Below are 27926 nucleotides of genomic sequence, written 5' to 3' on the forward strand. Positions count from 1 at the left end.
TACAATCTCTTCATCAGTTACCTCCATCTTTTCATACAGGCGCAGTTCTCTATATTTACTGTAACACTTATGAGGAATTTAACATGGCTCATAAGCTCTGCTAGGATGTTTTGGAGTGGCCACTGGTTTCGTTAGTGCTCTGGCTGCAATGTTCCATAGGTTTTGAGTCATTTTTCCTAAGCCTATTTCCCCATAAGCCTCGTCATTTCTAGTGTGTGATTTCACAAAATGGGAAGAACGCAGCCATACTTTTATAGAAGAAATACTCTACTACAAACTTCATTTTCAATGAAATGAAAATGGGATTTGGCTGTGCCAGATGATGACAGAGAGCATTCCAGTTCTGGCAAGAGCATGAGCAACTCCCATGTAGATACAGTATGGAACCTTGTGGGGCTGGAGGGCTGGGAGCCCCGACTGGCAAGGGTGCCAGGCTCCTAGGAGTGGGCAGGTTTTGAACAGAAGAGTTTTAAGTAATTCAGAATTTTCTGTGGCAAAGTGCCTCCGAGAGCTTCTGGAACAGGAAGTGGCCTGCTGAAGCAATGTTCTAGAACCATTAACCTGTAGGCCTGTGCAGACGGATGCCAGGGCAAAGAAGGCCAGAGCAGGGAACAGGGGAGGAGGCCACCGAAGCCATGAAGTCGCCGACAGCAAGAACCAGAAAGGTGGCAGTGGGCCTGGAAAGGAGCCGGCAACGGAACAGACCTTGAAAGTGAAAAATCAATGGGAGCCCCTATTGGCGAGGGAGGGGAGAGGCCCCAACTTGACTGCTAGGGTCTGAGTTCAGGCCACTGATGGATACAGGCATCCCAGACAAGAGGCTGAGAAGCTGGGGGGACAGGAGCAAATCTGACAAGAAAAAAAGACAAGAAGGGTTTACTTGGCTACGTGCCATATGCCAACATTTAAATCACAAGGAATATTGTCACCTTAACTCGTGGCCATTTGACCGTGTCGTTGCTCCCTCCTTGGGCGCTGTGGTGGGGAGTTAGTGAGTCTGCTCTCCAAACGAGGTTGGCTTTTTAGACCGTCGCCTAAAGCGCCTTCGAAATTCACCCCGAAACCGTATTTTGAGTGCAGGGGAGGATGTTTTAGGACCCCAAGCAATCTATTCACGAATATTCTTTGTGACCGTCGCACTGAGTTTCCTCACCTGGAGACCCACGGCACAGGGAAACTTATGCCGGAGGCTCCTCTCCGGGACAGGAAGGCGAGGATGGGGGTGCAGGCACCCCAGCCCACCGCCGGCTCTGGATTCCCTGGGCCCACCGGGCGGACGTTGTCGCGCTCGGGCCCGGCCTGGGGAACCGCTCCGGGGCCCGCGCTCCGCCCGAGGAGCCGGGCCTCTCCCTCCGACTCCGACTTCGCCGCTCCCGCCACCCCGCCGGCCGTGCGCGCTCTCGGCGCTCCGGAGACACCCGTCCCGGAGGTTCCCGGCGCGGCCAGGGGACCCTTGCTGGATCCGGGAGGCGCCGCCGCCGGGCGGGCGCAGCGAGCGGCTCCCAGGCCCCGGCCTCCACCCCTCCTCCCGGGGATCCCCTTTCGCCAACACCCGCCGGGCCCGCAGGACCCTCCCCTCCGGAGGCCGGGCCTCGTCCGCCCGCCGGCCCGCCCCGCTCGCCGCGCCGGGGGACCCCGCGCCCGACCCTCCCCCCGGACGCCGGGCCCCGAGCGGGACGGAGGCGGCGATGGTGACTGGGCGGCGGCGCGGGGCGGGGGCGCGGGCAGGCCGGCGCGGCGGGTGCTCCCCCTCTCCGCCCCCGCCCCTCGGCGCCCTCCCCGCGCGCTAGCCCTGTGGCCGCGGCCCGCGCTCGCCCCTCCTCCCCCACCCGGGACCCTCTCCCTCCCCGCCGCCCCCTCCCCTCGCCGCCTCCTCCCTCCCTCTCTCCTCCTCCTCCTCCTCCTCCCTCCCGGCGGCCGGCGGGCGAGAGACGAGGTGGCTGCAGCAGGCGTCGCGGGAAGCCCAGGCTTGGGGAGGCTGCGGGCGCGGAGCCGGTGAGTTGGAGCCGCGGGGCCCCGCGCGCGCCTGGCGGGGGAGCCGGCCGTCGCGGCCAGGTGGGGAGCGCTCGGCGCGGCCGGCGGAGCCCGGGCTGGTGCGCGGCGGGTGGCGCGGGCGCCTCGCTCCGGCGCCCCCGGACCCGCGCGGAGGGAAGGGGAGCGTCCCCGGGACGGTGTTGGATGCTGGGAGTGGGTGGGAACGGCGCTTTTGCTCCCGCCGCCGCGGCCGCCGGCAGCAGGAGTGGAGAAAGTGGTGCCTGTACGGCGACTTGCCGGGAAGCCCGCGCGAGCCGAGCCCTCCCGCCGCCGCTGGCGGCTCCGGCCGCGGGCACCGCGCACGGGGCGGCGCGGTCCTGGGCACAGCTCGGCGCCGGGCTCCGCGCGGGGCCGCCCGGGTCGCTCCCGCGGGCCTGGTCTGCGGCGCGGGGGCCCGGCGGCCCGGACGTCGGGCGCGTCTCGGATCTGGGCTGCGTTTTTGCGGGCAACGCAGAGATTTGGGGTGCGTGCTGGAGGAGCCGGGCGCCGAGTGGGGAGGACCACGTCTGGGATGGGCGCGCTGAGCCCCTGCGACGAGGCGGAGGACCGGGGGAGACTATATGTGTTTCTGGATGTTTTTAGGCACAAAGTTTTGTGTTTTTCACCCCGTCTTTTCCCTTCCATTCAGCGGCCCAGTGCTTTTTGAACTCAGAAAAGCGAACAGATTTTCTTCGATCCCATTCACCTTCTATCATTTCAGGCGGGTCGGGAGTTTTGTGCGCATCCGTGGGCTGTTTCAAGGGGAGTGCTGGCAGCCTCCTCCCGCCACGCGCCCCCCCGCCTCCCGCGGGCGGTTCCCGGACTGCTCGTGCTCCCCCTGGGAGGGGGGCCTGCCTGGAGGTAGCCGTCAGTGACCCACAGGACAAAGTGGAACTGGTGGTTGAAATCCCAAAGCGGCGCCTCTAGACAAGTGTGTGTTGGAGCCAGAGGGAGGAGAGGTGTGGGCAGGGCAGCTGTTAGAGCCGCGTCCGGGAGGGAAACCCGAGGCCCCGAGCTGGAAGGGACAGGCGTCGTCGTCGCCGCGTTGCCTCTGCTTCACCCGCGCGCCTGAGAGCGCCGCCTCCGCCAGGTGGAAGCAGGATCGAGGCTGTTTCTTCGGTATTGCCTTTTCCTGGATAGTCCTACTGGTTATCTTTTAAAACGACTTCTCCTTTTCAAGTTTAAGACATAGGGAACACATGCTGGCGGGGACTAACTGTTTTAAAGATAGGGAAAAGAAAGAAAATCAAGATCCTCGTTTCTTTGTGCTGTCATACTCTGATAGGCTTGTTATGAATCTGTGTCAGAAATGCGATTCTTCAATGACAAAATATTTGAGAGCTTTGCAGTAATATCAGGTAAAACTCTGTATTACGTATTTCCCACGTGGTCACATGGAGAGCGTGGTGTGTTGTCGTCTGCAAAGAGTGCAGCAAACATTTTCTGCCAGGAAAGAAGACACTGTGTGTTGCAGCAGAGATGGAGTGGGGCGGGGGAATCGTTTGTCTTCAAAGCAGTCCAGTTAGGAAGAATAATTACACTGCAAATGAACATTCTTGAATGTAATTTACATCATGATGCATGAGCCAGTAATTTGTTTATAGGAAGGAGAAAGGATCTCTGTGGATGAAAGCAAAGCGATGCCTTCTGGATGGACTCAGAATTGGTGGCACCTGCCTACAGAGATGAGTGGCCTGATGAATTAAAGAGCTTTTACTGCCTATACCATTTGGGCAGGGCGGGAAGGGACAGTCCATAGTAAGAGAAGATAGAAAAATAATATATAGAAATGTGTGTATTTTTAATGAACATTGTATACAGCTTCTCAACTTCTTTATTGCAAAGAATTGACAAAGTAGGAGACCAAAATATAGCAGACACCAATTAGGGATGTTGAGTTCCCACAGGTGCCACTTACCCTGAACCTTGGACAATGTGTTTCATTTCTCTCAACCTTGGTTTCTGTGTCCATAAAATGGTGGTGATAAGGGTTCAAGTCAAAGAATCACTTTGAAGATTAGTTATGATTACTTCTGTATAGCACTTAGAGTGGTGCTTGTGTTAAGTGCTCAGGAAATGTTAATGATGGTTGTCAAGTATTTCAAATGCCCAGGAAAAGCAGTGCCATTCACAGAGCTGAAATGCAAGGAGGCCTGATTTTAGAGTGAGCAGCTGACCCTGAGTTGAGGCTGTACCCATACCCTTGGCAGCCCACACCCAGAAATACTTGGTCTTTCTAGAGCTTGCAAGTTGCATCCTTTTCGCCCATTCTGGTCAGCCTTTTCTGGGACTCCAGTTCTAGGGATGATGTGGTGCAGGCTCTGTGTGGAGCTGCCTCTGGAGCACAGGTGTAGCTTGCAACTGCACGCCTCGCTGCTCCCTTGCAATGGAGGTTCTCCTGTCTTTCCCATGAAAGTAAATATCCAAGTTTTATTTGAGAAAGAAAGAAAACTTTAGTGGTGCACATGGTGAGTACCTCTCTTGGGAATTCTGAAAGCAACTTTATGCTTACCTCTCTTAGAAAGATACAAGCAGTAAGTAAATATGTATCTAATCTCTAGAATTTGTTCCAGAAAGCCACTTTGAAGTATATATGATGTTAATGATACATTGTCCAGTTTCTACTAAGGTTGTACCTAAGAGCAACATGAACAAAAGGCTTTAGCAAAACACTTATTTTTTGAGCTGGCAACAATGCTGTCACATGCTCTTCTAATTGGGGAGGAACTGTGTTTGCCCAGTCGTTCATTCTTTTTTCTGTCATTCAGCAAATACCTGTGGAGCCTCTCCCGTGGACCAGGCTCTGTGCTGGCCTCCGGTATCACAGCAAGGACCAGGAGCAGGCTCTCCTCTCAAAGAGCGCACCTTCTAGTTGGAGAAGCCATCTCTGTGTGCGAAGGACCTCCGTAAACCCAGAAACTCCCTTTTTGATTTAGAAGAGCGTGCTCTGGGAAAGCAGTGCTAGATGTGCTCCCCTTCCACAAGCCCGTGGGGTGGGAGGGAGGTGATCTGGCTGGGGGTGGTGGCAGGGCAGCCGGTCCTGTGGGTCCTCCATGGGGAAGAGGGAGAAGGGGGCCTGTCCCTTTCTGTGCTTCATAAAATTGTGTGTCCAATTTGAGCCAACGTGCCATGAAAATGAGCAGCAGTTTTTCTCAGAGGGGAGACTTCTTGGCCTTAGAAAGGCAAAGAAGGACTCAAAGGTCAGGTCTGATCCTGAGCTTGTGAAGCCCAGGTTGTGTCCAGGGAAGAGTCTGTTCTGGCACTTGAAATACTTGACTCTGTTGCTGGGGAAGGTGTGACTGAAAGAGTAAAGGAAAGAGTGGATACTTGGTCCTTCTTGCACCTTCAGGGTTTTGTGTTTCTTTTTCATTACTTTAAAAACTGCACTAATAAATGATGCAATAATAATATGTATGTTTGGAGTCTAGAAGGCTTGCAAAGGTGTAGGTAGTCAAGGCATGACAGTAGTTGGACTGGAGGCAAGGTTGTGCAGGGAAGTTCCTGAGGGTGTAGGGTCTTGGGTGCTGAGCTGAGGAGTCTGAGCTTCATCTAGAAAGCTGTGTGGAAGATGGAGAATTTGCAGCAGGTGAATGACCTAATTGTATTGTGCTTTAAAAAGAACTCAGTAGCCGCAAGGTGAGCTAGGTGACAAGGGAGGTCCGGCGGGCACAGAGGATGAGCTGGGAGGTTAGTGCAGGAATCTTGGCAGGACTTGGTGAAGGAGATGGGGAGAGGCCTGGAGAGACTGACAGCACTTCTTTGGTGATCTTCCAGGGGTGGGCACTCAGCAAGAGGGAGTTCGGGGTGACTGTTGTGGTCATGACACCATCACTGAGATAAGCAGCTGTGGGGAATCTCAGTTTGGGGAGATGGCAAGGAGTAATGAATTCAGTAGACTCCAGAAATGAACTGTGAGCCTTCCAGGGAGAGATGCCCAGCAGAGAGTTGGATACCCAGGCAGGAAGAGAGGTCTGGAGCTAGAGATGAAAGAGGGAGCTATTTTTACAGCAGTGGCAAGTGGTTGCCTGGTCTGTTGAGGTTTATTAGTGTTGAGGGTGAGAGTAATCTGTGTCCTTGTGACTGAATTTTTCTCTTTTATCCTTTGAATAGGCCTAACTGGGGATAATCAAGTCCCTGGCCTTGGCCTTGAATGACCAGACTCTGACTGGTGTTATTTTGCAGACTTGGTGAGATCTGTGATGTTATTTTGAACTGAGATAGTTAAGAGGAATATACATAGAATGGTTCTAAATATATTTAATCACTACGATGTGTTTAACTGAAAAAATTGATCCTCTGCCCCCCGACACACACATATATGTTATGGACTGAATGCTTGTGTCCTCCCCAAAATTCATGTGTTGAAGCCCCAATCCCCAGTGTGATGGTGTTTGGAGGTGGGACCCTTGGAAGGTGATTAGGTTTAGAGGAGATTATGAGAGTGGAGCCCCGGTGGTGGGATTCATGTCCTTATAAGAAGAGGAAGAGAGACCAGAGCTTGCTCTCTGCCACGGCAAGAAGGTGGCCTTCTGCAAGCCAGGAAGAGGGTCCTTGCCAGGAACCATATCTGTGGGTGCCTCTGAGAACTTGTTCTGGGAGAGCTAACTTTTGTTTTCATGTCCACAAAGACAGGCTTAGCCACTTTTTTTTTTTTTGAAGTTACCATATGACCTTCAAGGGCACTTGCTGTTAATTGGAATTTCATTCATTTGTGGAGTAAAGACAAATGTGCAAAGTAGACCCCAGGGAATGCTTGTTGGATTACAGGCTTGCTATCTGAGTTATGCACGACCGATACTCCTCTTACTGCTGTGGATTTAGGGTAAGGCCAGTGGGGATTATGAATCGTTGCCTATCTGTGTAACGCCTCACCTACCCATGCGTCTTCCCTCAGGTGCCATTGCAGGGAAAGCAGGTGGCCACCGACAGACTGGAAGGACGTAGACTAAAGTTTTAACTTGGTTATCTTGGACTAGTGGGGTTACAGGTGACTGTTTTGTTTATTTTTTGATTTTTCGGGTTTTTCCATAAGTAGCACATTACTTTTAAAATAGGAGTGTAGTAACAGTTGCCAGCGGGTTTTTAGTGTACAAAACAGTATTGGCAGTTTTGGCAACAACGCAGTCTGTCTCTTTACATCTGTGATTCATCCCTTGTACAGCAGGTCTCTGTCTTTAAAGAGAATTGAGCACAGCCAGAGGCATTCACAACTGAAACATACAACTATGTACTGGGGGGCTTTGGGGAGAAGAAGAAGAAGAAGAAAAAGAAGATTGGCAACAGATGTTAGCTCAGGTGCCAGTCTTTAAAAAAAGAAGAAAATAAAGAATTGACATTCTTATTTGTTGTAAATGTGGTTACTCAAACGGGATGGAGGAGAAATGCACCCAGGACTGGGCACCGGGTGACGCAAAGCCAGAGAGGGGCAGCTTCCCCTGACTGGGAGGGAAGAGCTCGCTCCTTACCTGGGTCTGCTTCGTCTGTTTTCATAAACATTGTGTGATCTGGGAGGTGTTTCACTTTTATATCTAAATGTGTAAACATCTGTCTGATAGATACGTACTGAACTAAATCTGATTGATAAGAAGTACTGAATTAAAATGTCCTCTCCTGAAATGTTAGGTTTTTTCTTTTTTAAGATTGTTTCAGTAGAACCCAAACCAGCTGTGAGATCTTAAATATCCCTTTAGCAGCAACCTCCCTACGTGCCCAGAAAATTAGAGGGGCTCTTTTTCCTCTACTGATTCTATTGTTCAGCATTTTCTTTCTTTCCACACTGAGCTATGTTGTCAAGGGCACCTGGAGTTCAAGCTTCCTCTCTCCTGGGGCAGGCTGCACTTGGCTGAATTTCACATTGTTTTCCAGTTTGGGGGCAGTTTGTCGGTGTTTGGGATGGCTGTAACTGCACAGACAGGAGCCGCATTTAATCCTCAAGTAAGGGGTGCATGGCACACATTTATTCAGGACAGATTAACCTCTTAACAGTTTTCAACTTTTTTCTCTTGCCCGTAGAGATAAAATTTTCTGAAATTAAAAGTAATAGACTGGATAGTGTGGGAACTACAAACTTACCAGTAAGCAGTCTTTTTTTGTGTTTATAAGTGACTATCATTTGTATATTAAATATACACTTAGGAAAAACATGGCTCACAACTTTAAAAACCATCTAAAAGCACATCCATTTTGTTTTCAATGGCTAACCGTCCATTCTGAAGATGATTCTACATGGAGAAGTATGTCCACGCACATACTTACTCTGTCATTTGCTCCTTATAGTGGTCCTCTCGGGGTTCTTCTGTAGTGGAAGCTTGTAATTTCCAACTTAATTACTGCTTCTGCATGGATTTGTGCTGTACTGCATTGCAGAGCGTGCCGGCTTCAACAGGTGACGGTAGGTCATTTTTGATCTGAATCCTTTTGGTAAATGGGTGTGCTTAGGTTGTCTTGTCTGTTAGCATGTTTTTTCTAGTTTGTGCTTAGGTCTATAGTTCTTTTCTCAATTAGGAGAGAAAGGGCAGCATCAAAGGGAGCTAAGTGGATGTGTGAAATGTTTAAAATGACAGTCCAACCCCAAAAGAGCTGTGGCCAGGTAAAGAGGCCACAGTGAATAAAAAGAACCCAAGCAGTGCTTATGAAAAGGTGTGACAGGTTGTGTACACACCTGTGTGGAGAGGTGGCTGGAGGACCGCTCAGGACAGTCTGATCAGCTGTGCTACAGAGGGACCGCTGCTCCCCTTGGTGTAGAAACTAGACTCATGGACCCTAAACAAAACTTGCATGTTTAAAAAAAAATTAAACATTTTAACACAAGAACTGCCATCAAGTTAGATTTCCTCTAGCTTGTACATGTGTATTTGGCTTTTAAAATCTTGGCCATGGGACTTCCCATTTCTTCTTGTCAAATTTCAGCTTTCTCATTCTGGCATGTTGTTCAGCCCGTGCAGATGATTTTGCATTCTGACCCAGTCGTCTGTCAGGTCTGCCATCCCTCTGGGCTGTGTGCTCTCCCTTCATACATTCTGCTCTCCGTTCATTCAAGTTCTTTGAGTTGTTTGCTCTCTCCATCTTCTTAGTAACCCAGGGTGCGTCAACCTTTGTGGGCGGCCAGAGGGCAGAGGGTTGGAGTCTGTGCCAAGATTCAGAGGAAGCTAATCATGCCCGTGACCTCGACCTCATTAACATTGTGTTGGAACCCAAAGAGCCAGCATTCTGTGGTATTGTTTGACTTTGGATTGTCCCTGCTGATTTACGGTCACGGGGTCCACGCTGCTGCTTTCTGAGGGAGGCCGATAGCAGAGCCAGATGAGAATGTAGAGACAAGTACTTGCTCCTTCCTTTTAACTCCCTAAAAGTTAGGCTTTGGGTTGTCAGCTAGTCATTGGGCCCTGCTGATGGTGATTTGGCCCCAAGACAAACCAAGACTGACAAGACTTGAGTAAAGAATGTGAGGGAAGAAGGTCTCTGAGAGTCTGGAGCGGAACTGGGTGGGCTGATGATCTGGGTGTTCCGCTGGGGGGTTAAGGGTGGAGGGTAACATCTCTCCTTGGTACTCTCCGTGCTTTAAAGCAGAGCTTCTCAAACTTGAATGTGCACAGGACTTACCCAGAATCTTGTTGAAATGCAGCTTCTGATTCAGCAGGCCTGGGACTCTGCATTTCTAAAGAGCCACCCATGACATTGATGCTACTAGTTCTGTGGACCACACTTTGAGTAGCAAGGCCCCACATAGAGCTGGGCCGTGAATAGGACTATGGAATAGTCAGCTGGAGGCTGAAACGTAGAAAGGCTGGTACCAGGAGGGCACCTGTGGCGTCTGACCTAGAAGTGGTTGCCTGTGCTTAGGACTGGCCTCTCTTGAGATGAGGCCAAGGGCCCTCAGCCCCGTCACTTCCTTTCAGGCCTGTGATAACCATTGGGTGCAGCAGTGCAGGGACTCCCTTTAATCCTTAGGGGAGAGAGGTTTTTGGGAGGTCTTCCGGGAGAGATATGGTTAAGCTGAGGAGGGAGGTTTTGTTTTTGTCAAGTTTTAGTTAAACTGATTTCCTCATTTCATGTTGACTATATTCCATAATTTTAACTAGGTAAAGAAGGCTCTAACTTCCTTCAGTTAAACCGCATTTTCTCACATACCCTATAACTTTGAAGTTATGTGATTACAAAGTTTTAAAGAGTTACTTTTTGCTTCACTTGGAGCATTATTTCTGAAACTTACCTGACACTCTGCTGGGTGCTGGCTACGTATTTACATTCTCAGACCCCCTTCCCTGGGGTTTGACTTTATAGGTCTGGAGTGGGTCCTGGGAATCCGTATTTTTTTAAACAAAGTTTCTAGATGGTTCTTATGATCAGGTAGGTTCTAGAAACACCAGTTTAGAGAAGCATTGATAGAGAAACCCGTCTATCTGAGCTGTGGTATTGGTCATGTGTGAAGGGTGCCCGCACCTGTTCTTTTCTTGGCCTTTTGGATACTTGGTTGTGAAGGGCTGGCTTCTGTGCAGTTAGATCCACTTTAGTTTTTTTTTTTTTTTTTTTTTTTTTGGAAGATTAGCCCTGAGCTAACATCTCCTGCCAATCCTCTTTTTGCTGAGGAAGGCTGGCCCTGAGCTAACATCCGTGCCCATCTTCCTCTACTTTACATGTGGGACGCCTCCCACAGCATGGCTTGCCAAGTGGTGCCATGTCCGCACCCAGGATCCAAACTGGCGAACCCCGGGCCACCGAAGCAGAATGTGTGGACTTAACCGCTGTGCCACTGGGCCGGCCCCTCCACTTCAGTTTTTATCTTGACACATGCTTTCATTCTTACAGAGAGGCCCTTATCGTGGGTGGGACCACACTAGAGAGTCCTTTGTCAACAGTGTAGGAAGTCAGTTCTGGAGCCATTATTTTTAGAAGGTTTTACAGGCACGGATTATTACGTGCTTTGGGGCATTCTTGGAGGTGCTGGGCTATAAGCTTTGGGCACCTGTAGAGAAATCTTAGGACTGTCCCAAAGCTGACTTTTCCCACTCCCTCTGCTGCATTGGTTCAGGCACTGGGGATAATGTGTGTCCCTTTCCTAAGTAAATGCTGACTGGAAATGAATGGAGAAGGGCCCCTCATCCTCCACAGACAATTTGGTTGCAATCCAGGTGAATTGATAGATTGAAGAGTTGGACTTTGCACAACATTGTATCAACCTTATCCTCCATTGCCACAAGTGCAGGATTCATCTCCGCCTCACCCTAGGGGCAAAGTCAGCTTGTGAAACAGATGAAGTGGGAAATGGTCTGTGTTGGGGTCAGAGGGGTGTGGGAAGGGTTTCTCACCCAAAAGGTGGAATTCACTTACTGTTGTGCCTAAAATTCTACCTTCCAAGGAATTTGGGTGGAATGTTTCTCTTTAAACTAAATATGTAGGCATCCGCAGGACAGGTTATACATTAGTTATTTATACAGGAATTATTTCATAGAATGCTTCTCAAGATCAGTTGGCTAAGATCAGGGGATAAAGAGAGTGGACTCTGATGGAATGAAGTGCGTGCACTATGCACAGAGGGCCGAGCTGGGTGCAGGGCCACAGAGGGTGACCAGAGGCCCCAGCTATGTAGGGCGGTGCACAGGGAGCCAAGGACACCTGAGTGGGCATGAGGCAGAACTGATTCCCATTCGCTTAATTTGTGTGTGTGTGTGTGTGTGGTATGTGGTGTGTGTTATAAATACTTTAATATCATCGATAATGTGTCTGGCATGCTTCTATCTAATGTGGCCATTTCACATATACTTGACCAGTTGTGGTGAAAAGCCAGGCGATCTGTATATAAAAATTAAGATTGAAAACGGTAACTGTACTTGGGATTATTTTGTTCTTTTTTTAGTCTATTTAATTTTGAGAGAGAGGCTAAACTCAAGGCTGAGGAAATGATCCAGTTTCTGCACCTGCTTCACAGGTGAACTTGGCCAGGAGCCTTCTCTCCTCCACCAAGCGCCTTGTCCCACTCAGTTTTGAGAAGGGCTTGACTCCTCTGAGACCCCAGGCCACCTAGAAAGTGTGCTGTCGTGTCTGCTTTCTACTCTCACATCTGCGAAGACTAACTAGACATCCAGGAGTTCTCAGCTCCTGGATGGAAAAAGAAACTCTGAACGTGGACATTGTGCGGCCATAGCCAAGCTTGTGTGAGGGCTCCAGCGTGCTTTCACGACAGCACCGACACGAGCAGAGAGATACTCTTTGCATCTGCTGCCTGAGTAAGCCCCGAGTTAAACATAAGTACATCCCAGCGACCAGAACTCTGGGAACTTCTATGAAGAGTGACCCAGTCCCCAACCCACAGCCGTTTCCTGCCCCTTCTCCCCCAGAGTCCCTGCTCTGTCTTTAGATTGGGCATAGTGCCCCAGATTCTAAGATTCTCAAGGTGTTTCGCCCTGCTCCTGGGCAGGGTGTCAAAATAAAACACAGAAAAATGAACCCATTCTTAGCAAAAATAAAATGTCCTTGTCTTCCAGGGTCAGTGATTTACAGGTACCCAGGGAGGGTGGGAACACAACCTGTGAATGTGAGAAAGCGTTGAAAACCATCTGTACCACCTCCCCAGTATGACTGTTCCCTAGCTCTGTGGCCTTGGGCAAGTCAAGGTGAGGGGATGGAATCCAGGCCTGAAATTCTTATCTAGATGAGTCTCTGTGTCTGTGTGTTCAGTCATTGAGTCAACGCACACTTATTAAGTCCCTCAGGGAGCTTATAGTCTGGTGGGGGAGATGGCAGAACAGCCATTATCTTCAATGTGGTTAGCAAGGTGTGGGGTGTGGGATGAACGGGCCATGTGGGACATGTAAAAGGCCTTTAGAGGTGTGGGCACCACACGCACAGGGCAGGTGAGGAGGCTGGAGAGCTGAGGTGTGCAGATGTGCGCACGGTGCGGGGAAGGCAGTAAGGATTTCTGCAGTGTTACTGGTCCCTGGGGCCACGTGTGCTTCCTTGACTTGTTACGAGGTCCTGCAGCTCACCCATCCTCACTGTGACCTTGGCAAGAGGGCCACATCCTAGGAGCTGTGTGTGGTTGGGGCTCGCAGTGTATCACCATGATCTGTGTGCATCTGAATACTATTTTTATCTTTTGGACCCCACTTTTCCCGTTTTGTAAGGAAAAGCAAGAGTTATAGAAACATAGGCAAGGATGTGAGAATTTTCTTGCTCTTTATGGAAATACGCTTTTTTGGCGGGGAGGGGTAATTTTTCTTTCTTATAGAGAGAAGACAGATGTGCGAAGAGAGAGGCAGCCAACCTGGGCTCTGCTCAACCCTGAGTTACCTTATGGCTCCTCAGTGTCTCTGTAACCGCGGAGTTTATTCCCTGGCACAGGTAGGTTAGATACCTGGCCTGCAGTTACCCTGCCGCTGACATACACCAGGATTCTCACCCAGGTCTCTTTGATCCAACCCGTTGGCCAGGTAACACTGGCCAGGCTTTCTGCTCTGAGACCAAGGAGCCTTATGCATGGTCTGTAGGTCTCTACTGGGACCATTGGAGGCCTGGCTATTCCAAGTTAACAAAACCTTTCTTGTTTTTCAGGTAAACTGGGAAGCAGACTCTTGAGTTCACAGCTGGCCTGTGGGTTTTGCATCTCGTTAAGGAGCACCTCGTCATACAGGTGAGGGGTTGGGTCCTGGACCTGCTCGGGCTCACAGGTTGTGGGGAAAAACTAGCCTTGATGGTACACTCTGATAACCACTCGAAGTTCTCACTCATTAAAAAGGCAGTCCTTTAATGTAGGGCACCGTCTCCTCTAAGGAAGGTGGAAGATGGTCCCCTGTCCCTGTTGAGAGTCACCAGGTGAAGATGTTTCCCTGGCTGGCTCTCTCCTGGGCGTCGCTGGCCTTCTCATCACTCAACACCCTTTCTTTTGCACTGGGCACCCTTCTCCCCGCCATTTGAGTTGGTGCTTTAGAATTCCTTTTCCTCATTTAAGACCCAGCCCAAATTTCACTTGTTATTTATCAAATTCTCTGAATGAGAGGCTGTTTGGAGCATAGCTTTTTCCTCAGCTTTCCAGCAGAACGAATCGCTGCTTCTCTGCTCACACAGCCCGCTGCCCTCACCATGGTAGGCTTTCCTCGCTTGTTCTTGCACACCTTTTCCTCTAGGCTGTAAGTTCTTTTCGCCGCCGTCTCCCACCCAGCATGTTCCTGGCATGGAACAGACTTTCAATAAATGAATGAATGTTAGTCTGAGAAAAAAATGGCCTAGTAAACTAAACTAAGGCACAGCCACAAAAAAATCACAATGTAGTCCTAAACCAATTAAATGACTGTAGAGTGCCCTTTTGGATTAATTACATGGCTATTTGCTCACATTGCCACACATGCTTCAGAATTTATCATATTACAGTTGAGTCAATAGGAGTCTAGATTCTTAGCCCTATTGCGAAGGATAAGAAGTCAGGAGTTTTTGTTTCATTGTCTTCCTCTTGAGCAGCAAGGCCTTGGGGCAGTAATGGACTAAGTGACAACCTATGGTGTGAGCAACCAGCCCTCTTGGCTGCCCTGGGAGAGAGAGTTATCATCCAGACCCTGGGGACCCCTGTCAGCCACAGGATTGAACGTCATCGGAATGCGTAGCCAGTAAGGGAGCACGCAATAGAGTTTCCCAGTTAACAACCCAGAGAAAATAAAAATATTTCTGAGTGGCTTGAGCATTTGCTTGAAAACACAGTTTAGGTTTAAATAATTTTAATAAAAAGCATTTAAATCAGTGCATTTCAGTTTTCCGCACACTTCTTAGTAGTTGGGGTCCTTGAGAGACATGCTGATTGGCTTGAGGCCATTTTGCTTCCTCCTGCAGGCTGGGAGCAGCCTGCCCCAGGGTGGTGTTTCACCTAAATGTTGGAGCCAGAATGGGGCCTGGGTCCTTGCAGGGACTGGTGGGTGGCTGAGCTCACAGAAGCCTGGGGGTGGTACTTCAGTCTAACTGAAGACCACTTTCACGTTTCGTAGGAGTGTGTGGCCTTGAGTTTTTGCTCCTGCCTTGTCCTGCTTCTACATTAACACTCTTCATCGTTCAGCCTTTGCAGTCGCTTTGTTTGGGTGTGTGCAGCGCTAAGCAAAGAGCAAGACGTCATCTTCTGGTTTCTGCATGTACTTTCCACAACCTAGTCGAGGTTCCAGCCAACAAGTCCATGTAAAAGCAGTCGCCTAACCATGGTGTCTTCTCCCTGATGCTGAGCCCCAGTTGTGCAGCTGCCTGAAGGAGAATTTAGTGAAAGACAAGGCAGCAAAAGAAATCCGAGTCTCAGCTGACCCCCTGCATGTTCTTAGGGTTGCCTAGAGTCAGGACTTCAGCTTTGCCCAGGAATTTCCAGTCTCCGCGGAATCCAATTTGTCTGCCATACTTGAAAAATAAACTAAGAAAAGAAATTGCAGTTTAAAAGCCCAGATGTTAAAATATGAGTAGGATTTGTTTTTTAGTCTGTTTTTGGAATTTGGAAGTTTATCTACTATTTTATGTTGCTCCGTCCCTGCAGAAGCTGAATGCAAGGTGGTGGTTGTGTGTCTGGTCTTCACGCCGCCAAACACGTCGGGAGTGCTTACGAATTCATAATAATACGAACTCTTTGAGCTTCCAGGAGATATCTGATTCGCAGAGTGCCTCCTGTTGTATAATACCATCCTAATCAGGGTAGAAAAGAAATGACGTAGGTCAAGCCGTCAAGTTGTTGAGCTGGTCCTCGTCCGCACAGGGGCTCTCACACACAGGTGGGCGTTCAGGCACACGTCACAGAGCTCTCGAGTTGGATCGTGACTACCCCACATCATCCTACTTGGAAAATCCAAGAAGTGATACAGAGCCTGAATTTCCATAGAGCTTCTGAACTTTGTGTTTTGGACTTCTGATAGGTGCTTTTCTTTCATTCATGAAATGTTTACCGTTTCTAAAGATGGGACTGCTGGTGTTTCAATGGTAGAATTTGTGTATCAGGGCATATGTGTGTGTGTGTGTGTTTAACATGGCTGTTTTGGAGCATTGGTCTTGATCCAAAGACACTGTCCAGGGTGGGCCCTTTGTATGCAGGGTACACATTTGGGAGCAATGAGAGCAAAGGCAGCTAGCAGACACAGCACCTGGTCTCTGGTCTTGGACTCCAGGGTCATTAGCATACTGGTCTCTGACGGACAATTGCCTTTATTGCTGCAATGCCTGGGCACCCTAACTGTGGCTGGTGATAGACACAAAAAAAATAAATGGCACATCCCCCCTCAGGCGCCTTGGTTTTTCCAGGAGAAGCCTTTATCTTTTTTTCTTTTTGAAGAGAAGCAGAGTCTGCAAAATAAGCTTTCAAGTTTCATTGGAAAGCTGCACCCAGGTAGCGAGATCTCTGGCAAGAGTTTGCTTTTTTCCGTTTCCAGAGCGCAGGCAGTACATAATTTAGGAACCACTCTGTGCTTTGATCAGGTCAGTCGTCAGCTGTGATTTGTTGGCTGGTTTTTCTTATCCACTACGGGAGTTTTGTTGTTGATTTGGAAGAAAACTTATAAGTACTTGTTTCCAGGAAAAGTTGGTTTTACATGGAATATCTTAGACATTTGCTTTGCAGAAAGGACTGGAGGTGGTGTTTTAATTACTCTCAGGACCTCTTTCAGTTAAGAAATGACTGTCTTCTGTTCTTTAGGGTCTGTTTAGGATTGTGGACCTGATTTGGAAGGAAGACTTTGGATAGCTAGTAACAAAAGTGACTTTTCCAAATAGGCAAGAGAGAGTGAGAAAGTTTCCTCCCCTATCTCTTAATGATAAAGAGTGAATGCCCTGCATTTTTGAGGATTCCTTTTCCCTATAGAGCATTTCTTCTTCTTTTTTTTTTGAGATCACATTGGTTTATAGCATTGTATAAGTTTCAAGTGTACATTATTGTTTATCAGTTTTTGTATAGACTCCATTGTGTTCACCACCAATAGTCTGATTTTTATCCATCACCGTATGCATGTGCCCTTTTACTCCTTCACTCTCCCCTCACCCACTTCCCCTCTGGTAACTACCAGTCTGTTCTCATCTATGTGTGTGTGTGTGTGTGTTTATCTTCTGCATATGAGTGAAATCAGATGGTATTTTTCTTTCTCTGTCTGACTTATTTCACTTAGCATAATACCCTCAGGGTCCATCCATGTTGTTGCAAATGGCACAATTTGGTGTCTTTTTTTATGCCTGAGTAGTATTCCATTGTGTGTGTGTGTGTGTGTGTGTGTGTGTGTGTGTATACACACACATCTTCTTTATCCATTTATCTGTTGATGGGCACTTGGGTTGCTTCCAAGTCTTGGCTATTGTGAATGATGCTACAATGAACATAGGGGTGCATATATCTTTTTGAATTAGTGTTTTCATGTTCTTTGGATAAATACCCAGGAATGGAATAACTGGATCATATGATATTTCTATTTTTAATCTTTTGAGAATTTCTTATATGGAGCACTTGCTGAGGCTTCCAGAATTCTGTTCTCCCAGATTCCTTCTTCAAGTCTAGAGGAAGCCTTGGTTGGTCCCTTTAGAACACCTCTGTTGAAGCTTCTCTTTTCCTCTCCTTTACTTCCTGACAGGCAAGCCCTGGTGCTCACCTGCCTGGCCTGCGTTTTCTCTGTCTGCTTGGGGTTGCTGTGAAGAAGTCCTTCTCCCTTTATGGCTACAATCTGAAAAGGAAAACAAACAGCCGAAGCTCCCCCTGCAGCCCAGCAGGCTGGGGAAAATAGTTCTCATTCTCCTTGTTCCTGGGTTCAAAGTGCACTTCGCGCTTTATGGGGTGACCAGCCCTCCCAGGTTTTGGTTTGAGTGGGCCTGCATTTAGGCTGGTGGACAATTAACCACACTGACCTCCTCCTTTGCCTTCGTTTTTCTGGCTGAGTTGACATTAATGCTCTGAGTGAGAAGGGGCTGCTGCTCCTTTGAGCGCAGCTCCAGGCAGGGCTGGGGGACATCTGATCTTGTTCAAAGGGGACGTCTCTGAAGCATGAAGATTGAACTGATGGTGACCCCACCCTGGGGGAAGCAGACGCGCCCTCTGGAGAACTGGCCGGGAGGAAGAAGCCGCCAATTACTAATCCCACTGGCCTGTGGGTCTTCAGGGTCTCATCTCCGTTTAAAAGAGAGAGAATTGGGGTCGAAGGTAATAAAATAGGCCTTAAATTAGAGGAGCAGGGGGTCATTTCATCTAATTTTGTGGTTGTTTCTGAGGAATAAAAGGCGGAGGAGATGATTTCATTAGCCCCTTTGAGATCTTTATCCCAGTGAGATGGCATTTGGGGATGTGGCAGAGCCTCCCAGGGGCTGGCCATTCCCCTCCTGGTAGACTAGAGCGAGATTTCCATGGCACCAGGAGAGTGCTCCGGAGGCACAATCAGCATTTAGGGCACGGGGGTTGGGACTGTAGCGTTTCTCTTGCCATAACTGAGTGACTTAAGGCGGTTGATACAGGTCCCGACATACCGCGTAGCCCCTTACTCAGGACCATGGCATTCACACTGAAAATAAAGAAATCCACCAGACAAGAGCATGCATGTGGAGTTGGGATGGTATCTTTTACTTCTGAGGAAGGCTTGCCAGTCATCTGCTGTTGACGTGATTTATTTGGAGCATGATGGTTATCAAATTCCTTTGAGCTGAGCAGTGTTGAAAGCGTTAAACCGTGTGGTGGGGAGTTTGCAGAATGGTGAGAGCTATGCCTTCTGCGTGATTCGTGCTGTTCCGTTCACAGTGTACACTCATTTCTGCAGCTTCATAAAAGCCCTGCTATCCACGTTTGTTTGTATCCATGTACAAGACAGGAGTGAGGCAGAGAGAGCTGTGTGACTTGCCGTAGGTCTCCCAGTAGGGAAGTGGGGATCTGGGACTCTATCTTGGACTTCTAACTTTCAGATTAAGTCCTCTGTGATCATAATTAGAAGAAACAGCAGGAAGATGAGGAGGAGGTGAATTTATCCTCCAAGAGCAGGGAGTCCTCCAAGAGAAGGGAGAAAAGTGTGATGAATAGGTGGTTCTCGGTACCAGCCACCAGCTGGCACGATTCCCCAGGGCAGCAAGCTTCTTTCTGAGGGCGAGGAAGGTGATCCAGGTGGGCAGGACAAGGCAGGTGGGAGTTGAGGGAGATGAAGAGGGCGGATGGGAAGATCCCTTTGTACGTCTGACGCAGTGGTAAGCCAAGTGTTGAGTAACTTCTCGAGTGCCTGTGCCTTTGATCAGGAAGGTCAGAGGTGTTAACTGTCTACGTTATGGCTTCTTACAGGTTTATTTCTGGGGCCCAGCCTTTTCGATAGCCATCTTCATTTACATTCTTACTGTCTCATATCTGATTGCTTTCTAATCTTCAGCTTCTCCCTCTCTACTGTATAAATTGCTGCTTAATATTTGTGAACTTAGCTCTGAAAAAGAAAAAGAAAACTTCTATTATGTGTTAATAATAACCTTAGCCACTGTGAAGTGCATTTAATCATAGCTTTGGTTTGCAGAGATTTCATAAAAATCTATTCCCCCCACTGATTCAGGGCCTGACATTTCCCCCTACCAGTTGATAGTGAGCCATCTCCCTTTCTGGTGGATGCGGTGCCCTTGGGAACTTCCAGAAGGTGAAACTCCAGCCAAGTGTTTTCCTGAAATGTTATCTGAGGGGAATTTTTTTGGGGGGGTGGGAGGGAGATTTTCACTTGTTTGACTAATGCTTGTCCTTATCCTGCACAGGAACTTTTCTTACAGCCCTCCAAGGCAAGAGTCCTCTGTCTCTGGCCATGTGCTCTTCCTCTCCTTCATTACGGTGGCTAATCAGAAGTTGGCTATACTTCAGTGCCTCTTAAAAGCTTTTCTCTCTGGCTGTGTCCAGGAAGTTGAAGTGCAGTGTCAGAAATAATGTGAGTTGATGAGGAAGAAATAAACAAAACCCAGGCAACATGTGAGGGAGCCTTGGCAGCCCTGCTCCTGTTTTTCTGTAGTTTTGATCTGAAGGGACCAGATTTCCTCCATGTGGAAGGAATGAGGCTATGAGGGTGCCTGTGCCAAGGAGCCTGAGATGTGCATGCCAGTGGGCCTTCTAGATTAGGGTTTCACTTGATCTCATAAACTGGGATGAGAATGAGTTGTCTACGCTTGACAGCATGAAGGTAAGCCACACATCTGCAGCCTGAGCTATATGTATGTGGAGTAAAAACAGCATCTGTTTGGGGAAGCAGAATATCCCAGAATGCTTCAGTCCCCTCTTGGCACCAAAGTGGAAAGTGGAGAATAGGGGAGCTAGGAGGAGCTTGAAAGAGCTTCTTCTCTAAGCCCTTTAATTTCAGTTATAGACACTGGATGACTTGGCCAAACCCCCCTGAGGGCAGTGTCCCTTGTCTTTCCTGCTAGTTCACCCTCAAACCTTTGGTCTCTGGTGTGTATTCGGTGCTTAATATTTACTTTTTAGGTGAATGAATAATGTAAATGAAGATATGACTTCTGATTCCTTGTCTAGTGCTCTTGGAGATATTTTTATAGGCTGAAAGGTCTGTAAGAAGTGGTGTCAATTAGCTTTTCCAGAGTTGAGGCTTTCTTGAGATTACGTGTAGATTAGAAAATTGAGATGTAGCAAGATTCAACTGATTCCTTAAAGTTGGTGGTGAAGTTGAGGGGAAGACGGGCTTTCTTAGGCTTGGGGGGTGGGTGGGAGGCGGGATGCCACATTGTAGTCTGTGTGAGTGGTGCCCTGTGGAGCTGGGCAGAGCCTGCACTGTGCAGAGGCAGTGGCCCCAGTCACTCAGCCTCCCTGGAGGAACTAATCAGGACAGTCATGGAACAAATAGGCTTGAAGTTGCCCTCTACCCAATAACAGTATCCAGTGGCCAGGAGCCCACCCTTCTTTTGTGGCCCAGTGCCCCCTTTTCAGAAGGACATGCTACTTGGAGCTCATCAGTCTTTCAATCTGTTTATGGAAGTGTATGTGTGTGCAAGATGCTGTGGATGTGACTGGAAGGTCCAGATATGTTTGAGCATTATAGCAATAGAAGGAGGACTCATTTCTCCATATTGATAGATACCGTAGGCAAATTAGTCTCCATCACCCCCAACCTCATTTTGAAAATTGGAGCCCTGCTCTCGTTGGCCCCAGCCAAGTAAACCAGGTTGTATGGTGTGCTGTGCTTAGAAACCCATAGGTGTAAGCCACACTGCTTCTTTTAGGCTGGTAACGCAAAGCATTGCTGTTTCTTTATCTCCTTTATTTGGCCTCCCAGTTAATTCACAAAAAAAGGTTTACCATTACACATGAGTTTTAAAATTTAGAATAGTTATAGGAAATTCATTCAAGATGAAAAGTTGCCCAAGAGAATTTGTAAGGCCAAGAAATTTTGTTTAAATTCACAATCACTGACTGAAGAGATGTCATTGTTTGCTGCTTGGACAGTTTCGTCCACCCACTCTGGTCCATCTACCCATCCTCCCAGCCTGGGGGGGCTGGGGATGGAGTTGTCTTCTTAAATTGACCCTTAGGCTTCACCACATAGCCTTGATGTCCAAGGGCGAGTGTGCTCCTCTGGAACCCTTAGCAGCTGACCACTTTCATGTGGAATGTCTGTGCCTCCTCAGGGAAAGAGAGCACAGTTCCTTCTGGAAATCTGTTCCCCCTCAACAGGCCCTTTCACTGGTTCACCTGACTTCTGCTGAGCTGACTTCGTAGGTGTCTCTTTGCTTCTCTCCAGGAAATATGCAGCAGACATCCAATCTCCTAAGGGGTTGTAAGACAAGCTGTGGTCTAAACCTGATTGATGACCACAGGGAGAATTGGCTGGGTTATTGGCTTCTGCTCTGTATTAAAGATCACAGGGCTTATTGATCTAAAGCTGGCAGGTATTCTGCAGGCCAGAGGTGGGTCTGACCAGGTCTCCATAGCAGCAAGAATGATGACTGTCAGCTGGATTATTAGAGCTTAATCTTGCACAGTGGCATTAACCATTACTTTGTCTTTTGGTGAAACTCATGCCTTGGGAAGTGATTTGTGATAGTATCCTCCTGGTCTGGTGTTTGGACTTCTCATGGGGGCTGTTCTTTGGTACCACTGTAGTTATTGTGAGCCAGTTACTGTTGTACAGTGCTGGCATAGTGCTCAAAAGTGAATAGTACATGTTTTACCTGAACCCAGAATATTCCATGTGCAAAACCATACAAATTAGAAACAAATTCAGTTTTTAGGAGTGCGTGTGTGTTGATAAAAACAGCTTATTTGAAAAGTCTAGTTTCTTGTATTCATTTACATTTGGGGAAAACTTGATTATTCTCTTCAGGATTCTTGAAAGTACAAACAAAAGTGAGGTGGGACTGTCTGACTTCCCAGCTATGAGCCCTGAGCTTTCATGAAGGGTAATTTAGAATGCAAACCTTTTAGTGGAAAAAGTGTTTTGGCGTTGCCTGTTGCTGAAGGCATGGTTTTTGTTTTTTTATTTGTTTACTTGTTTTATTGCATGTAACATCATTTTAATTCAGTAGTTTTCTTTATCTGTTTTTTTTTTAGGTAATCAGTGGGGATCTGTAACCACAGTGGCAGAAAAAAAGTTAATGGAGGTTTATATAATTGTGTTCATGTTTGCAAAATTAAATGCTGAAATGTGACGGAATTCTATATTCGTAGGGTTCCAACTTGCTATAAAAAATGTAATAAGTTAAAAGATTGGTTCATATTTGTGATTTTCTTATTGCAAAGGGAAGTCGTATATATACATTCATTCATTACTCCCCAAATAAGATGTAAATCACCTAAGTACAGTTTTATAGGGAGTTAGGAGGATAAGAATCAAAGTTTGTGGTTATTTTGCAAGCATCTTGCTCCTGTTTTTCCAGCACAGATCAGAGAAGTCTTTGATGGGCCCCATGTGTCTTTTCGCCCATTTATACCTTTTGTATTTTCTTTACATCATTTCCTCCCCTGCTGGGCTCTTTCCCCAGGATCAGGATCAAATCCCCAACCTTCACCTCTGTTTAATCGCCGCCCTGTTTGTAAGGCGTGAACCACAGGGTCTTCATGAGAGGACCAAGTCCTTCCTCCAGTCGGGCCAGGTCCCAAGGATGTCTCAGTCCATGTCTTCTGGTCCTTTCTGGAGCCCAGTTGTATCTAACAAGCAGCCCAGCTCACCCTGAATCTAAGGAGCTACGTGTTCTGTAGCCTAAAAATGTTAATGATTAAATACACAGGATTGGAGTTTGTTTGGTGATTACGCAGCCTAAGTATTTTTTCAATTAGCAATCATTAGAGGGCTCTGTATGAGGCTTTTTGGAGAAGAGAATGTTTGGGAAACAGCCCTTCTCAGTGCCGTTTCGCCACAGGGGGAATGACTCTGTGTGTGTTTGGGCAGGGCCTGTGGTGGGGAAGACCAGCCTGGAGTCAGGCATGCCTGGGTTCCAGCCCTGCTCCCCACTCCCAGGGCCTGTGGCCTCAGGCAAGTTACTCATCTCTCCAGGGCTCAGTTTCCTCATCTGTAAAGTAGGAATAATCATCCTCACTCCATAGAATTGTTAGGACAGTAAATGACTAACCTTTGTAGGGCATACCTGGAACATAGTCAGTGGTAGTCACAACCCTATTAAAATAGGAGCATGTTGGCTTTAAGGAATCCAGTAACTTCTGAAAGTTTCTCCTCAGTTGAGCTCAGAGCATTTTTGTAGCTGATGTTGTTTTCAGGCCTGTCATGCGGTTACTGCTGGTGCCGCTCTCTCCATATCAAAGCTGCTGCCTGGGTTTCCTGGAGCCCCGGCCTGTGTTTACCCTTTCTCCTAGCAGACAGGTTCTGTAAACCGGCATTTCCCAGGGCTTCCTTTGCCCTTAGGATCAAAGAAGTTCTAGAGTGTGTGTTTTGACATGAGGCAAAATTAATAGTCATTTAACAATTAGATTAGCCCCGTGGTCAGATTTGTTAGAGAGTATGTGTTTCTTGGGAGGAACGCCTACCGAATGAGGGCCATTCTCCGTGCCTATCTGCTTTCTGGGACAGCTAAGATTCCACCTCCTGGGGTGAAATCTTAGTTGGAAAGAGGGATGCAAAGCCAAAAAATTGTATAAAAAGTGTTTATGTTTGTCCTGGGAGAATGGCACCACAGCACACACCATTAACGAGCCTGGCCCGCTAACAGTCCTGCACTGCAGTGTGCACCACCCCAGCGGTGTAATTTATGTCACTCAGGGAATTGTGGTTTTATGTGCCTTGTAGTGGTGTCGTTGAAGCCTTGTTTTCAGAGGAAAATAGCAATTAATGTTAGAAATAGGAAATAGCTTTACAAATTTGTGGTGGAAGAGACCCAATAAAAATGACTATCAGAGTTCCCCAAAGGTAAATCTCAGAGTTTATGAATGGTGTTTTCTGTCTGGTGTTTTCTGCACAGCTTTTGATTTGTCAGTATAAACTGAAGCGTGATGGCCACAAACAGAGCAGGACATGTGAGAGACTGTTAGTGCGGGGAAGAAAGGAGGTCCAAGGGACATGCAGGCGCCTGTGAGGTCTCAGGGACAGGTGGCAGAGGACCAGGGTGTGTTTGCTCACATTAGGCCGTGTCTGTGTCATTGCCGCTATTGTTCTCCTGCTGGGAGGTGACAGATGCAAGAGACTGGGCTGAAAGAGCGGCTGTTAATCTGTGTCTCTGGGTTTGCTTGCTCCCATGCGTAAACATTTCAGCTCATTCTTTTCAGAAACAAAGGACGAGAGTGAGTGGACGGGAGCCGCTGAGTACTGAAGCCTTTACAGTCTGTTTTTTGTTTGTTTGTCTTTAGTATGACCGATGTGACTGGGTCATCTACATTAAAAGTGACTCATTAAGGTAAAGAATGGTTTCATGATGAGAATTCTGATTTTCAGACTTCTAGGGGAACGTGTTTTTAAAATGAGATATTCCAGTGGAGCCACAGCGTGTATGCATTGCACTCACAGAAATTCAGCTATACACGTGTGGTTCAAAAATAGGGAGAGGGGCTGGCCCCGTGGCCGAGTGGTTAAGTTCGCGCACTCCGCTGCAGGCGGCCCAGTATTTCGTTAGTTCGAATCCTGGGCGCAGACATGGCACTGCTCATCAGACCACGCTGAGGCAGCGTCCCACATGCCACAACTAGAAGAACCCACAACGAAGAATACACAACTATGTACCCGGGGGCTTTGGGAAGAAAAAGGGAAAAAATAAAAAAATCTTTAAAAAAAAAAACAAAAATAGGGAGAGAGAAGTAATGGTGAAAACATTGTGGGGCTGCTTAACAGTCTACTCGTTAGAGGGTGTGCCTTCGAGCAGGATTTCTCCACCTCGGCTCTATTGACGTTTTGCGCTGAATAATTCTTTGTCGTGCAGGCTGTCTTGTGCGTTGTAGGATGTTTAGCAGTATCCCAGGCACTCTATGCCAGCAGAACCCCCCTTTCCCAGTTGTGAGGATCCAAAATGTCTACAGACATTGCTGAATATGCTGGGGTCTGGAGGGAGGGGGAGGGCACAGTGATCTTGGCTGAGAACCGCCACCTTAGAGTGAGTGACAGGAGGTGCTTTTCAATCTGTTGTTCTCTCAGGCGACAGTGGTTCAAGATCCTCTCAGACTTCATCTTCCTTACGGAGTAGGATTGGGTGCATAAAAGGAAATAAAAACTCTGAGGCATAGTGAGTGTAAATTGCGAAGGATGACTCAGAGACACCAAGTTTAAAGCGTTAGGGATTAACTCCTCAAGGGAGCGCAGCCTCAGTGAAACCTCTCCTAGAAGTTTCTAAAGGCCAAAGCCACATAAAGAAAAGCCACGGGTCCGTTTACACAAATCCTTGACTTGTCAGTTCAGAATTTCTTGGTAATAGTGGGACTCATGGCTGATTTCTAAACCCCAAGTCTGTTTATTGACTCTGGATAATACCATTGGCTGTTCCCCTGCTGGTTTTGACTGGTTTTTTGAAAAGCAGTCATCTGGTTCGTTTTTCTCAGGCTCAGCATCCCCAAACAGGCAATTCTGAATTGTAGTTCAAGGCTCAGTGCAAATTACTTTTATCAGAGTGTTTGAGTTATTTTTTATACAATATGGCTGGAGAGGTTCCTGATTTTAAAACAGGTCCCTATTCTTGAATCTGGGTGGGCTTGGCATCACTCTGACAGCAGAGTATGACAAAAAGTGTCATCATGTGACTTCTGAGGCTGGGTCATAAAAGGCTGTGCAGTTTCTGCCTTGTTAGCAGGAACACTGTTCAATCCCTGAGCCTCCATTTGAGAAGTCTACCCTATGGCTGACATGGCAGGTGCCCCAGTGGACAGTCTCAGGTGAACCCACCCTTCCAGCCATCCCCACTCACATGTGAACGAAGCCGTCTTGGATCCTCCACCTAATAAATGCCACCTGATGACCTCTGCCATTGCCACACGGAACAGAAGCATCACCCAGCTGCTCCTTGCCCAATTCCTGACCGGTAAGAGTTGAGACACCATAAAAAGTTATCTTAAACAACCCCTAAAAAAATAAATCAACCACTTTGTCTACTTCTCTACTAAAAAACTTGTTCTAGAAGCTTCTTGAGGGATGGTTTATTGGTCTTCCTAAAGAACTTTTTAAGGGTAATCATGGCTGTGCACATGTTTTTCTCACCCTGCTGACTTTAATGCCTCTCTGGCATAATCTATTAACTATTAACAGATATCTTAATTTTAATAAATATTGCTTAATAACAACTATTAAGTAAATAAAGGTGCGTTTGCTCTTGTTTAATCTGGAGATAAGGGTCAGAGCCCTTGCCTGATGTGGTGCCTTGTCCCAGATTATTGCTCTCATGTCCCAAGGCGACTCTTTGGACCTTCCCTGAAGTATGCAGTTTGAAAGAGCTTTCCAGTGATTCTTATCAGATTAGGTCAGTTTGTCCTAAATCCAGTGCTGGGGTTGCAGGCACTCTAAAAGGTGTGTCTCCTGGAGGTGAACAGCGTTAAAGTGTAGGCTGTGAAACTTGCACCTTTGAGTGTATGGATGCAAGTCTGTGTGCCTGTTAGCAGACAGAATAACTATCCCTTAGGCTGAGCTGGTTAGGGAGGAAAAATATGCAATTATTTGAACTCATCTCTCTCTTACTAGAGGACTAATAGCATCCTTGTAAATGTGAATTTGCTGGCTCTTTTAAGAAAGCCTGGAAATAACATAATGCCATCATTAGAAGAGACTTGTGACACTTCACACTTTGAGGTCTGCATAATAAGTTCTCCCAGGAGCCGGGGTTTGCTTCAGGAAAGTTAGAATTAACAACCCACATGCAGGGATCATTTCTCCCTAATTAGGACAGGTGGGCTGGGTAAGCTGCCTTTATGCCCATCAGTGCCAACATACAAACAAGTGCAGGTTGTTAAGGGTATAGACATACAGGCATGTCGCTGTTAATGCTAATGTCACTGAGAAGAGTCAGGCTAATATCAAGAGCTGTTGGCTGTAATATTGCAAGGAGGGCAATAGCTGTCTTCCTCAAAGACTGAAGAACTGCCAGTGAGACTTCCTTAGAGTCACCCACATCCCGCATCCCTGTTAGCATCCTTTCCTTTCCTCTCTGGGACATGTCAGGACACAGACCAGGGATTAGGGGAGCTGAGCATCTGTTGGCATGGTGTTCTGAAGTCTGGATGTCACTGCCTTGGAATTCTTGCCAAATTCTCTTTCTAGCTTTGTGATTTTTGTGTAAAATGTCCTCAGAAGCAATCCATAGTCAGGGTGGTTACAAAAGAAACTTGGGAAAAGAAGTTTGGATTTGCCAAGCGAATGGGGGACTGGGAAGAGAGGAGGAACAGAGGGCAGAATGAAGGAGGAGGTCAAGAGGGAGGAGGGGGTTGAGCAGTGGTGGAGGAGATAGTGCGGCGATTTTGGAAGTGTTCCTGGTCTTAGGAGCAGGAGCACCGTTGGATACTTCAAACCCCATATCCTGGCCCCAGCTTTGCAAGGGTAAACCTCTCTCTG

At 47.7% G+C, this 27926-nt stretch overlaps 1 protein-coding gene across 9 annotated transcripts in view; it reads left to right on the top strand.

Annotated features, from left to right (window-relative positions):
* The first annotated feature begins 1709 nt into the window (after positions 1–1709).
* LHFPL2 (LHFPL tetraspan subfamily member 2) overlaps positions 1710–27926 on the top strand; it is a 157981-nt gene continuing 131764 nt past the window's right edge. For 3 of the 9 annotated variants that reach the window (XM_070571560.1, XM_070571561.1, XM_070571559.1), the window contains exons 1-2: positions 1757–1995; positions 13564–13642. The gene's annotated coding sequence lies outside the window, so the exon portion shown is untranslated. Of the gene's footprint in view, positions 2056–13240; positions 13354–13563; positions 13643–26238; positions 26407–27926 lie in introns of all 9 variants that reach the window. The other 6 variants (XM_070571562.1, XM_070571555.1, XM_070571557.1 and 3 more) reach the window with 6 other exon arrangements.

Source organism: Equus przewalskii, chromosome 13 (genome assembly GCF_037783145.1).
Source record: "Equus przewalskii isolate Varuska chromosome 13, EquPr2, whole genome shotgun sequence".
Taxonomy (NCBI): domain Eukaryota; kingdom Metazoa; phylum Chordata; class Mammalia; order Perissodactyla; family Equidae; genus Equus; species Equus przewalskii.